General features: G+C 39.1%; 1 protein-coding gene and 1 pseudogene across 1 annotated transcript in view; both read left to right on the forward strand.

Annotated features, from left to right (window-relative positions):
- Nucleotides 1-2,108: 2,108 nt before the first annotated feature.
- Nucleotides 2,109-15,775, forward strand: part of MACROH2A2 (macroH2A.2 histone) — a 29,518-nt gene continuing 15,851 nt past the window's right edge. Inside the window, exon 1 of the mRNA XM_072423829.1 lies at nt 2,109-2,345. The gene's annotated coding sequence lies outside the window, so the exon portion shown is untranslated. The remainder of the gene's footprint in view (nt 2,346-15,775) is intronic.
- LOC140340178 (U6 spliceosomal RNA) lies at nt 10,781-10,880 on the forward strand (annotated as a pseudogene).

A 15,775-nucleotide genomic window follows, 5' to 3' on the forward strand; every position in this document is an offset into this window, starting at 1 on the left:
CTGTCACTGATATTTGTTACTGAAGGTTTTTTTTAACCTTCTTTATTTTCGATTTTTTCAAAAATATAACAATAAATATTGAACCGAAACAGGAACAAGTAGTAAGTTACATAAATGTACATAACAAATGAGATAACGTACAGGACAAATGAAAAAAAGAGGTCTGTTAGGTGAGTTCTGTCACTAAGGCCTGACACTTGAGGTATTTTTTGACTCTCTCAGAAGTCTGTCATTGGGGTATATTATTATGGTCTCTCACAGGGGGTCTGTCAGTGGGGTCTTGTACTGAGGTTTGTTATCAGGGCCTGTCACTAAAGTATAGTCTCTGTGGATCAGTCTTTGGGATCTGTTACTGGGGACTGTAAATGAGGTCTGTCAAATGAATACTGTAATTGGGGTCTGTCACTTGGGCCTTGAACTCATGTCTATCATTGGGGTCTTTTATTGGGGTATGTCACTTAGGTGCTGTCACCAGGGATCTGACTTTGAGGTCGGTCACTAGGAGCCTGTCAGTGAGGTTTGGCACTGAGGTCTATAATCAGGATGTGTCATTGATGTCTGTCCTTGGGGGGCTGTCTTTTGGGTCTGTTGTTGAGGCTCTTTTTTGGGGGGGGTCTGGTTTTGTGGCTCTGTCACTGGTGCCTATCTCTGAGGTCTGTCAATCTTTGGGGCCCTAGAGGTCTGTAACAAATTTTTGGCACTGGGTTCTGTCATAGTGGTGTTATTAAAGTCTGTCACTGGGGCGGTCAGCAAGTGGTCATTGTCAGTAGGGGCCTATCACTAAAGATTTGTCACTGAGGGACTTTCTTTGGGTTAACTGTACATCAGCAGTCTGTTACTGACATGGGTTGTTAATAAGGGGTCCTCTCAATAAGGGGGTCTGTACCTACAGTGGAATTAAGGGGGCAAAGTAGAGAGATATAGGTTGATATTGAGGAAAAATGTTTCTTAGCCCTAAATATGTTTATCAGCTGCCTATTCCTTTCCCCTTTGGATTTTTTCTGGTTTGGTTTTTGTATTGCCATTGGTTAGGGGGGATTTAGACATCGTGACCCTGGGTGCCAGAAGACCTTAGTGGCAGTGAGGATAAAGGTATAATAAATATTTATAAATATATCCTTGCTGACAGGCATAAATATAGGCTTAAGCTGATTGGGGAATGCAGAATATGTACTGTGTCTAGGCCAAGGAAATGGACACAGTACAAAATCCAAAAACAACTTCATACATCAGTGGTGTTGTGAAGTGTGTTGATTTCTTCTTTCCCTAAGCATGAGAAGCAGAAATCAGCTTTGTTATATTGTATCCAATATAAAGATCTACAAGTTTATTTTATTATTCATTCAAACCAATGGTGTCTTTGTAACTTTATGTTACTACCCCAGTTCTGTAGAACTTCTCAGTTTAACCCATTGCTGATTTATAAACATTCAATGATGTTTAAAAACAAGAGTCATATTTTTTCCTGCACATAATTGTTTAAAGCCTGTCGTAGTAACCAACATCATAAATTCATAATAAAGGGCGCAGGCCATAAAAATAAACTTTGGTTTTCCTTGCTGCCTCTGGTTATAAACCAAGCAGTACAGTGCAGCGGTGAAAGGGTTAATGTGGCCATGGTTCAGCAGCACCAGTGTTTTGTGTTGGTTTAGGTCTCCTGTCAGCATTCTTCCTGTCATCCAGATCATGTATCCTGCTGTTTACACACATGAGCTGGTCTATATGCTCCCTTCTGATGCAGCAGATTCTGCATAGCATATCTCTGTCCTTCGCCGCCCTCGGTTTAAATAAACACACAGCAAAGAGGAAGCAACCTTGACTCTACTTATAAAAAAGGGCAAAGAGTGAAAACGTGCATTCCCAGTTTTCAAATGGCAAACAACGTTGGCTTTATTCGCTGTGCTCTGCGAAACAAAGTTTGCATGTTTTGAAAGCTTGCATTTTTTTTTATGCCTATCGCTTTAAATCCAAACTTTCTGCTTCCATGGACAGCTAACATGTTAAAGACAGGGCTGCTTGTACAGACAGTGAAACCCCACCTAGGGGTGGTCATAGATTTGAATCTGTACTCAGAACAGTCTCCTCTCCCCGCCTCCCTCCCTCCATCCCTTCTCTCTCTTCTTGCCCTGTGTCCCACCTCCTGGTTTTACTATCAGCTTTCAGAGCTTCCATTTACACACTGGAGGGGGGAGGGAAGAAAATAAAATAATAGAAAAGGATACAAAAGACAAAACAATAACAACTGCAACAATTTAAAAAAAGAAGAGCCAGCCCTTCTTCAACTTGCACCCTGGCATCTCCTGGAAGGAACAGACAGGAGGGATAGGAGTAGTCTATAGAGAAAGGTAAGCCTGGTGTGCAGATCTCTTTCAATGAATGGCTGCTGCTGCTGCTCTGCAAATTAATAAGCGCAAACAGTGAGGGATCAAACAGAAAAATCAAATGCATTTAAAGGGGACGTATCCCCGCCTGTATCCTGGCTGTGTGATGACTGTGATTAGAAATGACCCCGGTGTGGATTATGATTTAGACACGGAAAAAAATGAGCAACCAGCGCTGAAGGGGAGGAGACAGCGAAATATAGACTTGTCACCCCCCTCTCGCAATGTGAGATATTTCCACTTTAATATCCCTTTATTAGGCTTCGTCTCTTGTCTTGTTTACATGTGCCTCTGGTAAGAGGATGAATTCTAGTCGTCGCATAATTCCCACGCCAAATTTCCCCCGTAGCTGGAATTTTTTAAAGCCAAGATCTCTTTAAAAACGTACGCCGGGATCACTTATTGTTACTCAAGTCTCCCACTTCCTGGGCCTGTAGCTGTGGCTACAAATCATAAAATAATTTTGAGTATATTTTAATCTTATTTGTATTTTTACTGTTTTTCCTTTTTTTTTTTCTTTCTTTTTGGACATATTCCTATTTTATTCCCCAACAATAAGCATGCTTGTATGCTGCTAAGAATGGATGGGAGCACCTAGGTAACCCATCCTGCTCCTTCATTCCAGCTGTCATTTTATTCCTAGACACCGGTTTATTTTCAGACCCCGGCTATCAGTCTGGTCCTTCTGCTTGACTTCCCCCGAGGCCTCATTCTTTCCCGTTGCGCTCCTGTCCTGTGTTTATCCACTTTTCTATGTACCTTTTAATTACCTTTGATTTGTGCCTTTTAATAATAATTATCTTTTAATTTGTCAGTACAAATGAGACAATTTTTGTTTTAACCCGAAAGATTTTGCACGAGACGGGGGCTGCAAATGTACTTTGCTTTATACCATAAAAAAAGGATCATTATATATGGATTTATTGTCATATTTCTACGGCTAATCCGGATCTCAAGGCTTTGCTGCCTGTGGTTTTGTAACTAGGCCTCTTAAAGTGGCAGACACTGTTACAAGTCTTCCAGGAGAGATTCCACATTCTTCCTCCATTTACAGAAGGATCTGGCTCCATTTTCCTGCAGCAATATTACATGTTACGTGAGGTTTATATGGTCAGACAGGAGTGTGTGTATGTGTGTGTTGTGAGTGCAGCGTGCAAACAGTCGGCCTTCTCCAATTGTTGTCTGCAGATGTGATAAAGTGAAAGTTCTGACATCACCTCTGCGGGGAGGATTTATTCCACCTTAGTGTAACAAAGCCTGCACTTCAATAAATCCCAGGAGACTAATCCCTGTCACTTCAACCGTCTTCATCATAGAAAAATAAACAGATTTATGCTGCAGCAATCACATCAAATTACTAAGTACATGTCATGGATCAATATTTTATATTTGCTGTTTTACAATAAGCGTAATGCATAAATTGGTCTGCGGGGACATAAATACATCCTTTATATTTATTTTGTGCAGAATATTTATTTTTAGATTAGAGCCATGAAAAGTTTGAGTACACATAGCTGAGCGTATCTCAGTACCGGTCAATTCATTTGTAACTGATCTGACATCTGTAAACAACACTTTTAAACTTTTTATGTGTCAGCTGTCAGAATATTAGAATGTGTATGACAGTCGGAAATATTTTACAGAATGCTGGTAAGTTTGTATATTTTCCTGCTTGGGATAATTGAGTTTGCATTTGAACTTGGGACTGTTACTACGCTGCACTGTTTTGTTGTGACTATTGAAGGATGTCATAGTCGACATGTATCATGGCCTCCAGCTGTCCCTCCTTTGGAACCAGATCCCTCTGTTCTTCATTTCCCTTTTTTGCTTCATTGTGGACATCATTGTAAATAAATTTAATATTTATTAGCCAAAATATTGCACTTTGATCTGAAGCCTTTCATTGTGTTATTGTTACTTTAGGAAATAGTGGTTACCCCTCACAGGTTTAAGCAACCATTGTTGCTCTTTGATTTGTCTGTGCGATCGGGGGTGTGGCAGGGGTATGTCTTAAACTTGAATTCTATATTCTGATGGATATATGTATGCGTGCTTGAAACGAATAGTAGTTTTTTATCCTTCTAAGCTTCTCAATAATATTATTATTATTATTATTATTATTATTACACAGTATTTATATAGCGCCATCATATTAGGCAGCGCTGTACAAAGTCCATAGTCGTGTCACTAACTGTCCCTCAAAGGAGCTCACAATCTAATGTCCCTACTATAGTCATATGTCGTTAATGAAGTCTAAGGTCAATTTAGGGGGAAGCCAATTAACCTGTGTAAAAGTGCAAAAAACAGCACAGTGGAGCCAATTGTTTTCAAAATTCTATGGTGTAAATCTGCCTTTATGGAAAGTCATTTCACTTGGCCTATAGGCCTGGCTACAGCATTGGGTGAAATGTGTGAGCAATAATTTTCCTCCTGTTATTCCACCGTTAATGCTGTTCATACAATTAGGAAGCTGTTTATACTGATGCCTGTCTGTGTCATCTTATGCCAACAATGTCAGTGGTGAGGTGGAAGAGCAACTGCCTCAAGACATAAGCATCGGTGTTGCTTACGTTTTTGTTTGCAGGACTGCAGTTACTGGGGAGTATAAAGCTGTTAGTATGAAGAGCAGACTCATAGAGGTTCATAGAGATTCACCTATGTGCCACCAAAACCAAATCACAGGTAAATCATGGACCATCATGACAGGCAAAGTTCCATCAAGTTTTGTTAATGATTCCACTTGCCACTAAACCCCCCACCCCTCACGTATTCCTATGATGGGAAGTAAGCATTGGACAGTTGGAATGTGCAGGAGGTGGGACAGGGTATATGGGATTTGGCATCAGTAAGTGCCAAGGTTCAGCTATGACAACAAGGTTTGGAACACTGCAGGTATGTGCTTCTGTAGGTACCGGCACTTCATACCTGCAAACACTTACCCTGCTACTAACAACAAATTCCCCCTAGGGATGTTTGGCCAAAATATGGTATATATAACGTATCAGTGCTGATCGGGGACAAATGCACCACTGTAGTAGGAGCAACACCCATACAGAGAGCTAAGAACATTGTTGGTGTCTTCCTCGTGAGGTTGGACCCAGAACTAGGCAAGCACCATCAAATTGAAGGTCAGCCAGCCAAGGCTCAAGGAGCCTCTAGCAACCACTGGAGGAACCATAGGGTACTATGGAACTTCAGTTGATATTGACCTTAGGCACATCACCAACTGTCCCTTTACAGTTTACTATCCCAACCATAAACATATATCACAGTAAAGGCCAATGTGGGTGTACACCAACTAATCTACCAGTATGTTTTTTTATTAGGGGGAAAGGAAACCCACACAAACATGGGGAGAATCTGAAAACTTCATAAGGACTGAGTCCGGGCATAGATTTAAACTTCATACCCAAGTTGAGGGTGCTAACCACATACCCACCATGCTGTCTGCAATAGAAATATGAGATTATGTTGCTAAACCAGGCCTCCAAACCTCTTTATTTGTATATATTTAATGGAAAAATTGTAGATTCTATGTTTAGAGTTCGCAATAAATGCAATGGCTGCAAATGCTGTTTTTTCTGTTATTCTGTATCAGTCACTTATTAGGTACACCCAGCCACAAAATAGGATATGATAATGACATGACCCCACAACCTGGATCAATCTGTACACATGTCAGATGACGCCCTATGTAAATGGCCAGGCTTGTCTCCGGTGAGAATCTGATATGTGTACAGCGGTCACCCAACATCGTTCATATATCAGTCCTAACGACCGATGGGGAATAACTGCTGTATAAGTCAATGGAGAACAGCACAGGGCCAATTACTGATCACATGGTTGAGTACTATCCCAGGCTACCAGTAACAGGACTTGTGATGTGAAAATTAACTAGAAAAGGGCTTCCTTGTACATTTTTACTTTTTGTCTACAACACCAGCAGGCCCATGAAAACTCTCCAATGCCTTAAAATTCCAAGTCCAAACTAGCGGTTGAATAGTGGAACAAATGTATAAGGAATGTGATGTTGTAGTTATACAGTCTTACATCTTGCTCCAACAACATTAAAATGTGCTGAAGCTCAGGGGTAGACCTAGACTAGACTTAGTGACAAATTAGGTCTATGTATGATGGAAATTGAAGGAGAGGACAAAAAGTGCAAAATGGTGCACATGTATTAATGAAAATACTTAGCCAATGATAAATGCGATACTCCAGCTATTGTTGTCACTACCACAATGTTTGCACTGATACACTACAGGCTTAATGTATCGATGTATTAACACAACTTAAGATCTTGCACATAAATTTTAAAATAGTATGATTTTCTTAAAATGTTTTTGCTATTCAAGTTTATTATGCACAATGCAATCTTGAATTGTCGTACATTATTTTTATTCAATGATGACAGCTTTATTACTTTGGAATATAAATCCTTATTCTATTTAAATGCTGTTTTCTCCTAAACGTCAATGTAATCCAGAAAGCTTTAATTATCGGAAATAAATCTAACATCCAGCAATCAAATGTGCAACAAGAGTGAGGGGACTGAAAAGTTGGAATTACAAAGTGAACATATTTCCGGAGGGAGAAAGGGAGAAATTACCATTAGCAAACATTTCTCAGACCAGGTACTTTCCTTGGAAATGTCACCTAGCGTTCACCAATTCCGATGTACTGGTGAAGGATTTCTTACTGTTACACTTTAATAACTGTATAAAGCTGATATAATTATTCACTTTAGTTATCCAATGATGTAAAAAAGATCTGCATAATTTTGGATGCAATAAAGTGAATAGAAATGTGCTTTTTACCTGATTGGATATTGGATATATATAATATTATTACTATTATTATTTTTTATTATTAATAATAATAAGAGAGAGAGAGGATTTGCTGCTGAATGGGTTATGTGTTGACCAATGTATATAAGATAAATGTAAGATATTGTTTTTTAAAAGTATTTCTCCGGTATTTTAAAACCTTACAGGGTAATTGTCCTGCATTTTAAAACTTTACAGGGTAATTCTCCTGTATTTGAACCCTGATCTAAGTCTTGATGTTATGTGGTTATGGTGCCCACAGCAATTTGTAGTTATTTGACATCATTTAGGACATCATAAAGTTGGGCTTCTTCTACAATTCTCCTCCTGAGGATGGATAAGGACATATGACTAACAAACATAATAAAAGTGGGGCCCTAAATCTTTGCAGGCCATTGTGCAGCTGTATATAACAGTAATAGTCCTTTTCTGTGTGCATGAGTATGTGATTAATGGAGGAAGCACAAATCCCAAATCCATTCAAATGTTGCCTAATATATGACCCAGATATTTTTATAGATATAGACACATTTTCTGCTCCCTTACTCATTGGTATATAAGTATTGTATTATATTTAATGTACAGCACTGAGTAATATGTTGAAAATCCTGTTTATTATTAATAATTATAATAATAATAATAATAATAATTGTACCTAAGCACGATTACAGTTCCATAGATTGAAGTACAACAAGCAGGCATCCTCAGCTGGAAGAGGGATTATTTATAAGTGGCTTGTATGAACCATAACAATCAAGAGTCCTCCCGGGTGTGTGCATGAAAGGATTCATATCCCCAGTGTGTTAAGGGTTGTTGATTCAGCGAATGTTGTTACAGAATTATTCTGCATCCATCTGTGTTATGTCTTCAGATCTGATACATTATTATTTTCAACAACAATTTAGAATGTAAAGCAATTTTCTCCAGTTTCCCTACTGGCAGTTCCCAGATTTTATTTATTCATGTTGATATTTCCAAAACTATGTTTTTCTTCATATCCCTAAATCAAGTGCTACAATTCTGACTTCCTAAATGTCTGCAGCAACTAAATCTTTTTATTTATGAGTATATGGAGGCGTGCTGATAAGGAAAAGTGTTCTTCATTCAATGCTGGGGAAAATCCTTACTCCGTTATAGCATGGAATATGAACTCTCTGTAGGATTAAATGGACATGGACAAGCGGTTCTGAGGCCACCTCATAATATTTTGCTGGATTGTAGGGCCCAAACAGGCACTAGATTTTTGTTACCCAAAAGGATTATTTGGCGCTATATAAATCCTGTTTAATAATAATAATAATTATTTGTGATCCTCACGGTGAAGGTCCAGCATTAGTATAGCTGTCCACTGATGTGATAAGTGACCCATTGTACCGCCAACGCCATGCTCTGTCCCTCATATTCACCTCTACATAGAAGAGGGATCAGTATTCTGTACAGCCCTTTAATTTGTACTGTCCCGAGGGGGAGATTGGGACAGGGAAGGCTTCTATATTAGTGTATCTTCACCGATGGTACTTTACCAAGACCAAGCAAAATACTTGGTTTCTGTTCCTATAAGTAATAATGGTGTGAACATATAGTAAAACAGAGGGGTAATATATAATAATAGGAATTATGAAATTCTTTCAGATTTAGATATTTTCTGAGATTCTGATATTCCCAGCAATTTGCAGGAGGGGTATTGATAGATCATATCTAAACCCCAAAACAAAAATAATTTATATTGCAGTTCACATAATACTAGATCTAATGGTTCCATTTTTATCCTTTATGTTCACCTTGTAATTCTACCAGTAACATACTTTCAGTCTCTAGGTGGCTACATACACTTGGTCCACTGTATCTATTGGCAAATGGGCTGGACGTCAAGCTTGCATTTGTTTATTTGCATGGCATGATGGGACTAATACCTCCACTTTCATCAGGCAGGTCCTAATTGCAGAAAGGGAAAGGCAATGTTCATTCTGCAAAAAATTGCCTTATTATTATTACACAGTATTTATATAGCTCCATCATATTACACAGTGCTGTACAAAGTCCATAGTTGTGTAACTAACTGTCCCTCAAAGGAGCTCACAATCTAATGTCCCTATCATAGTCATATGTGATTAATATAGTCTAAGTTCAATCGTTAGGGAGAAGCCAATGAACCTAACTGCATGTTTTTGGGATGTGGGAGGAAACCGGAGGAAACCCACACAGACATGGGGAGAACCTGCAAAGTCCATGCAGATAATGTCCTGGCTGGGGATCGAACCTGGGACCTAGCGCTGCAAAGGCCGGAGTGCTAACCCCTGAACCACCATGCTGCCCATGCCTTACCTGCCTGATTACTTGCATGTGCTGGAGATAAATGAACATCATCCTATCAATAGTTACATCATCACAGCACAGCCAATCAAGATGGCTGAAGAGTGGCTGTAGGAAGAAAAAGAGGTGGAAGATGGCAGCACCCTGTGATGGAAGGCAAATAGTTGAGTTGCATAGGTTTAGTTCAGCTCTAAGGGGAGATCAATCATTGCTAACCTTAAAGCAGAACTAAATATAGTTTTTTAAAAATTGATGAGGTCCCTTCTGCAATATAACAAACATACCTGCCTGTTCACAATCTTCTTTATAATGTACACTAAGCTGTGTGAATGCTCATTGTACAATCTCGGCATACCTGGTTGCCAGGAATGAACAAACTCTCCTGATCATGAGCAGAAGTTATATCATTCCAGCCTGGCCAAGATAGCCAAGGATTCTGACCTGAACGCTGACCAGATGAAGGATAGGTAAGTTTACTTAAATAATTGCAATCAGGCAGGTAAGTTTATTTTATTGCAGAAGGGACATCGCCTGCTCCTTCTCCAATAAAGAGCCTGCTTTCTTGCATTTTTTTTACATTTAGGTTTAGTTCCGCTTTACTACATCTAATAAAGATTGTCTAGTTTATGACTTGCTTTAATGGTCTAAGTCGTTCTAAGTCATTGACAGTGTGGGCTGATGTGTGCTTGTAACTGTAAATTACCAAGAACTCAAGTCGTAACGCAAGTGTGATTTGGCATAGCAATCATTATTTTCAGCCATGTCACTACTATTTGCAGCTCCCAATGCCCTCATTGAGGAAAATATCTGTTATAAGAAATAACTAATAGTATAGCTTAGTGAATTGAGCCAAAAGTGCAGTTGTGTGTGACAACTCATGATAACCAGTCCAAATTTAGATTTGAAAAGACTACTGAGATTTTCATTTTTCAATCTGCAATATATTTCACATGATGACCCCAGTAAAACTAACTAAACACATAGGTTCAATTTTTCCTTTCCAGTGGACACCTATTATATTTTAATTGTGTTCTTGATGTGCGCCCACTTAATAAAAGTCAAAATTCCCTTTGTTTTGGCCATGTATGCACAATGCAGTGCCATTAAACATGGGTTGCAATGTACATAGTCTGAGTATTGTTGTAACAAATGGTAAGTCAAACAATAAAATGTAATAATGCACACAACAATGTGAACGTGGCCTTAAACACTGGCGATTTCTTCACAGTATAAAAGTGTATATTGAAAATACTTAGGTGTGTCCTCGCTTCAGCAGGACATATACTAAGATTGGAACAATACAGAGAAGATTAGTATGGCCCCAAGGATGACACAAAAATTTTCACCGTTCCACCTTTCGCTCTCTTCATCACCCTCCTTCCCTGTTTTGAGAAATCCATCCTTTCCCCCTGGTATCACACTCCAGAGAGCCTACACCTCATCTTTCCAAATGTGTCAGACTGCTGCTGGAGGTGTCAGACAGAGAAAGGTTCCCTCCTCCTCCATCTGAGAAATTCTTGGGTAACAGTTGGATCCATAGTCCAGCAAATGTCAGACCAATATATTCCGGATGAACCGGCCTTCTTCCTTTTACAACACAATTAATTCACATTGAAAGCATACAAAACCTCTATAGTCAGACACCTGATCATTGCTGCTATCTCCTGTATAGGCACCTGTTGACGGAGCTCTGAACCACCTGCAATTCGATTATGGTTACACAGGATCAATTAAATCCACTGCATGGAGGACCTCATGACCTCCATTCGAGGCACTGGCAGTAAGGTAGCTAACAACACCTGTTGTTTCTGTGCTAGGATGCAACATTTAACATAGGTCCTTAATGCTATTGCAGCATTGTCACCCTCCTGTACATGGTATTGCTTTGGATCTACAGAATGCCTTGAGTACCCACAGTGTGCTGCAAGATTCCACCGTCAATAGGCAACATCATAAGCAGCCAACACTGCCAACCTGCCCAGCACTGCTTCGTTGACAGCAGATCCTTTGGGGTGGATTACAGTCAACACTTCTCAGTTCTGGAGATGACAGTGGCATCACTGGTAATCCATTGCAACTTTCCCACAATAGCCCTGGTTCTGCAGACTTCAAGTTAGTGATACAGTTCTAACCCTTGAATATTTTACCCAGGCACCCAGAAGAATTCTTAGGGCTTTTGGTTGTTTACAATGGGGAGACTTTTAGAGGTGTAGAACATTTTGAATAACATACACTAAAAGTACATCTGGTCTTATATGAAGATTTGTACGGAAATAAATGATCTGGTGACAGGGTCATATTAGGGTCCTCAATGCCTTGTTCATTATGATCCAGAAACTAAATTATAACGCTATCACACGTGTTTAAAGTTCCTAGCCTGCTGTTCGATTCAAATAAAAGTCGTGTTTTACCCAGGTCCCTTAGACACCGTGAGTAATGTTTCCTTTTAATTCTATAAATTGCACCTTGGTATTCCCAGGAGCCTCAGTAATGAATGGAAATCAGTCATTTCCATGCTTTGCCTAAAATTCCATCATAAAAGGTTGTACTCTGATCAGGAACCTGAGTGTACATTCCAGACAACTAAGTCTGTCCAGTCTTGTGGTTAATTGTAAAATTGAACATTCTTGGCAGCCAGTTTGGGTCTTTATGTGTCCAGCCTTATAAAGGCTGAAATTGTGCTTTTGTCTGGTTATACGGACCTTCTAAGGGACTCCTTCCAGGAAAACTGCGTGGTGTGCATACCATTTTCTTCTTATGAACTTACAATTATTTTGCAATTACTTGTACTAAAGACAAAAAATCTCTCCCTAGCTGGTGTGTATTGGCATGCATTCAACAACATACAGAAATATGGGAAGACAAAAGTTATATTTCTCCCCTGCGTACTCAATATAAATATTCCTAATCAAATTTACATGGAACCTCATTTCCTAAAATGCAACAAGCAGTGGAATAAGCTAAAGTTAAAGGATGTGAAACAGGGACAGATTTACTGGTAATTGTAATATTAGCTGAATAAAGAGTGAAGATTGTAGTTAAAGAATAACATCTTTCATGCATCAATCCCATAGCCAAGATTTTGGGGTGGAATGAGTTGTACCTGATACAAGAACCAACCATTAACCAAGTAATATCCACCATATTTTTATCACACTGGCAGTCTACATGTTCTATACATAGCATCTCGGCAGGGCATTTCATGAATAATTGCAAGCAATGCGGTCTTAGAGATGCACTCTTTGATCTCAGGTAACAAGACAACAGTATCCATGGTCACAATATACGGTGGAAAACTTATTCACTGTCAGGCACTGAAATTGACTGTCTGACATAACGTTTCTGTTGAACTGTTGAACTTTCTTTAGATGTAATGAGCCGCAATTTTTGGTATCTGAGATCTTGGATTATATAACTCAGTATATTAAATAATAAAGATTAATAAAGAAAGATTACATGTATATTGAGGATTTATAATACCTTCATTTTCTCTCTAAAGCAACTAGTACATTTTCCAGATATCCTTATTCCTTATCAAGTTAAGCAATGCAACAATGTCAACTTCGTGCCCTCAGTCTGTGAGTGGACAGAAAAGGAAAAGCAGAATTCTGATAAACTATCCCTCTGCTCTCTCCTTTTGTCAGTAGGTTTTTTTTATCAGCTCATCTATATATAGGACACCTAATTGGCTCCTATTGTTACCAGGTGCTGTTGTAAAGTGCATGATAAATGGCTGATATAAAGTCATATATTTAAAAATACATTTAAAGCTAATATCTAGGTTAAAAATAGTAAAATGTTCATTTTTGCCTACTTTATTCCTTGCTTCCCATTTGATTGGTGATTTGCTGGTTCTGGCGATCTGGGATGTGGATAGGCACTAGTCATCCTCCCTATACAATAGATAAGGATATTGGGCCTGATTTATTAAAGCTCTCCAAGGCTGGAGAGAAAACCCTTCCATCACTAAAGCTGGGTATTCCAGCAAACCTGGAATAGATTGATTTAAGTCATTTGCTATTTGTTAGCAAATGTTAGCAATCCTGGACCAGAACCATTCCAGATTTGCTGGATCACCCAGCTTCACTGATAAAAGTGTATCCTCTCCAGCCTTGGTTAGCTTTAATAATTAAATAAATCAGGCCCATTGACTGGTGGGCTGATATTGTAGCCCATAATATCAGCACCTGAGACTACAGCCTGAAGGCTGTTTTCGCACCATTCACACCGAGGTGGATCCCATGGGATCAAGGGAATATGGTTTCTAGACCAGTCTTTCTCATTGTTTTTAACGTAGGAACGAAAATTTTTAAAATAACGTTCAGGTCTTTAGGGAACCCCTTCTTAATTAACTATATCCATAGCTCACAATAAATTAGCTTGGTGGTCATTGGAAAGAATGTCATCCTTACAGACAGCCAGTAAGATCATATGTGTTACCTAAACTGACTAAGAGGCACAAATTGTCCATTGCTCATGGAATCCCTAGCAATCTCTGGAGGATTGCTAAGGTCCACCCTAGATATTAAGCTTTTCAATATGGGGCTACACTCACTGAAAGGCATAGTTTTTGTTTTTCCTGGAATGCAGTTTAAATTATATTTTATTGAATATTGAATTTATTGTTGTTGATCTTAACTCCTACTTGTAGTTTTGTTCCTGCAACACTGTAATAATTCCTCTGTCTCCGCATTAGAATTAGACATCAGATTTAGGTTTATTGTGATCTGCTATGTTGTCAGTCTATGGGGTGATGTAGGTCATTTGGACTAAAGCAACAATTGTGTTTACATTTGAATGTATTTGCACATTATTAAAATCATTAACCAATTACATTTCTCACAGCAGCTCTGGATGATCTCCACATGGCTTGTTGGTTGACTTTCAGCCCTGAATACATACCTCATCAGGACAAATTACATGCTGTGGACTTTTTCAGCCACAATCTGTATGTCTCTACTATCATTTCATCCTCCTTTTCTGGAAGATGTTCTTCAAAGTTTTTTTTTAATCAAAGCAGCTTGGAGCAAAAACACTTCTTGATTAGCCCCTTTTTGTTATATAAACGCAAATTAATGTTTAACACCACCCCAGTTCAATGAATCTTGTGATGTGGTATTGGACTCCGTCATTATTTGTACTCTTCTATTTTTTTAAGTTAATTTAAGTTACCTTCGCAAACTTTGAAGCCATTTCTTCCATGATAAGGTTGAAAAAATCTTTTAAATCCATCTTCTAAAACGTCAAACCTTCTTAGCATTCAGGGAGGGGTCCCTGGATAAACTATATTTGAATGTCATCGTCATTTCCAAGCCTAAGATACAGCATCCTTGTCATTGAATTATAACATTGAATATCTTTTAGAAATTTGTGTTTCGCTACCTGGACAATAAGTGCTTTTCAATCTCCCTTATGGGACCACAGACAGCAATAACATCCTGACCAGGCTTTAAAACCTTACACACTCACAAACCTCACACACTATTGGACTATTAAAACATTTTATTATGGACTTTATTCTTACTGGGAGTTCCCACATCAGTCAAATAGAACAGAAATGGGGTAATTTTTCGGTCTGGTTAGCAGAATTCTCCCAAACTGTTAAATCTGTAAAAAAACTAATTCCATAAAAAATATAGATGTCAATGTGTGGTATTTTTTACAATATTCATTATCTATTTTCATCAGCCATTGCTAACATTGGTTTTAAAGAAGAAGTAAACCCAAAACTACCCAAAACAAAAAAACTCACACAAACCTTCAGTCCCACAGAGAAGTCGATCCGTTGGGAGGTTTCTTCCATCCAGTCCCGCGTCGTCCCGGTATCTGTCTTCAGGCCAGCGAACCAGGCGATGCCATCTTCTGTTCCTTATACATTACCTGATGCAGGCGCGAGATCGGGTGACGTAGATTGAGAAAAAAACTTGCTAATCTCACTGTGCATGCATGAGATTGGCAATTTTTTTCCATTTTGATGAAAGGGCATGCACAGAAGGAGAAGCCAAGAGCCTCCCAGGATGTGTGACGTAGGTATCCCAAGAGGGTCTGCGTTCCCATTTAGGGGGGAGGTTAAGGGGGAGGTGCTGATTGCTCTGCTCCCTGAGTTGCTGAGGAGAGGGAAATCCTGATCAGGCTTTCCCTTTCCTCAGGGAGCAGAGCAATCAGCGGAGCTTTATGCTGACAGCTCTGCTCCCCTGATCCTGGAGGCAATACGAGGGCAATAGAGGTTGAATGGAAATACTATCTCCATTCATA

Source organism: Pyxicephalus adspersus, chromosome 10, assembly GCF_032062135.1.
Source record: "Pyxicephalus adspersus chromosome 10, UCB_Pads_2.0, whole genome shotgun sequence".
Lineage (NCBI taxonomy): Eukaryota > Metazoa > Chordata > Amphibia > Anura > Pyxicephalidae > Pyxicephalus > Pyxicephalus adspersus.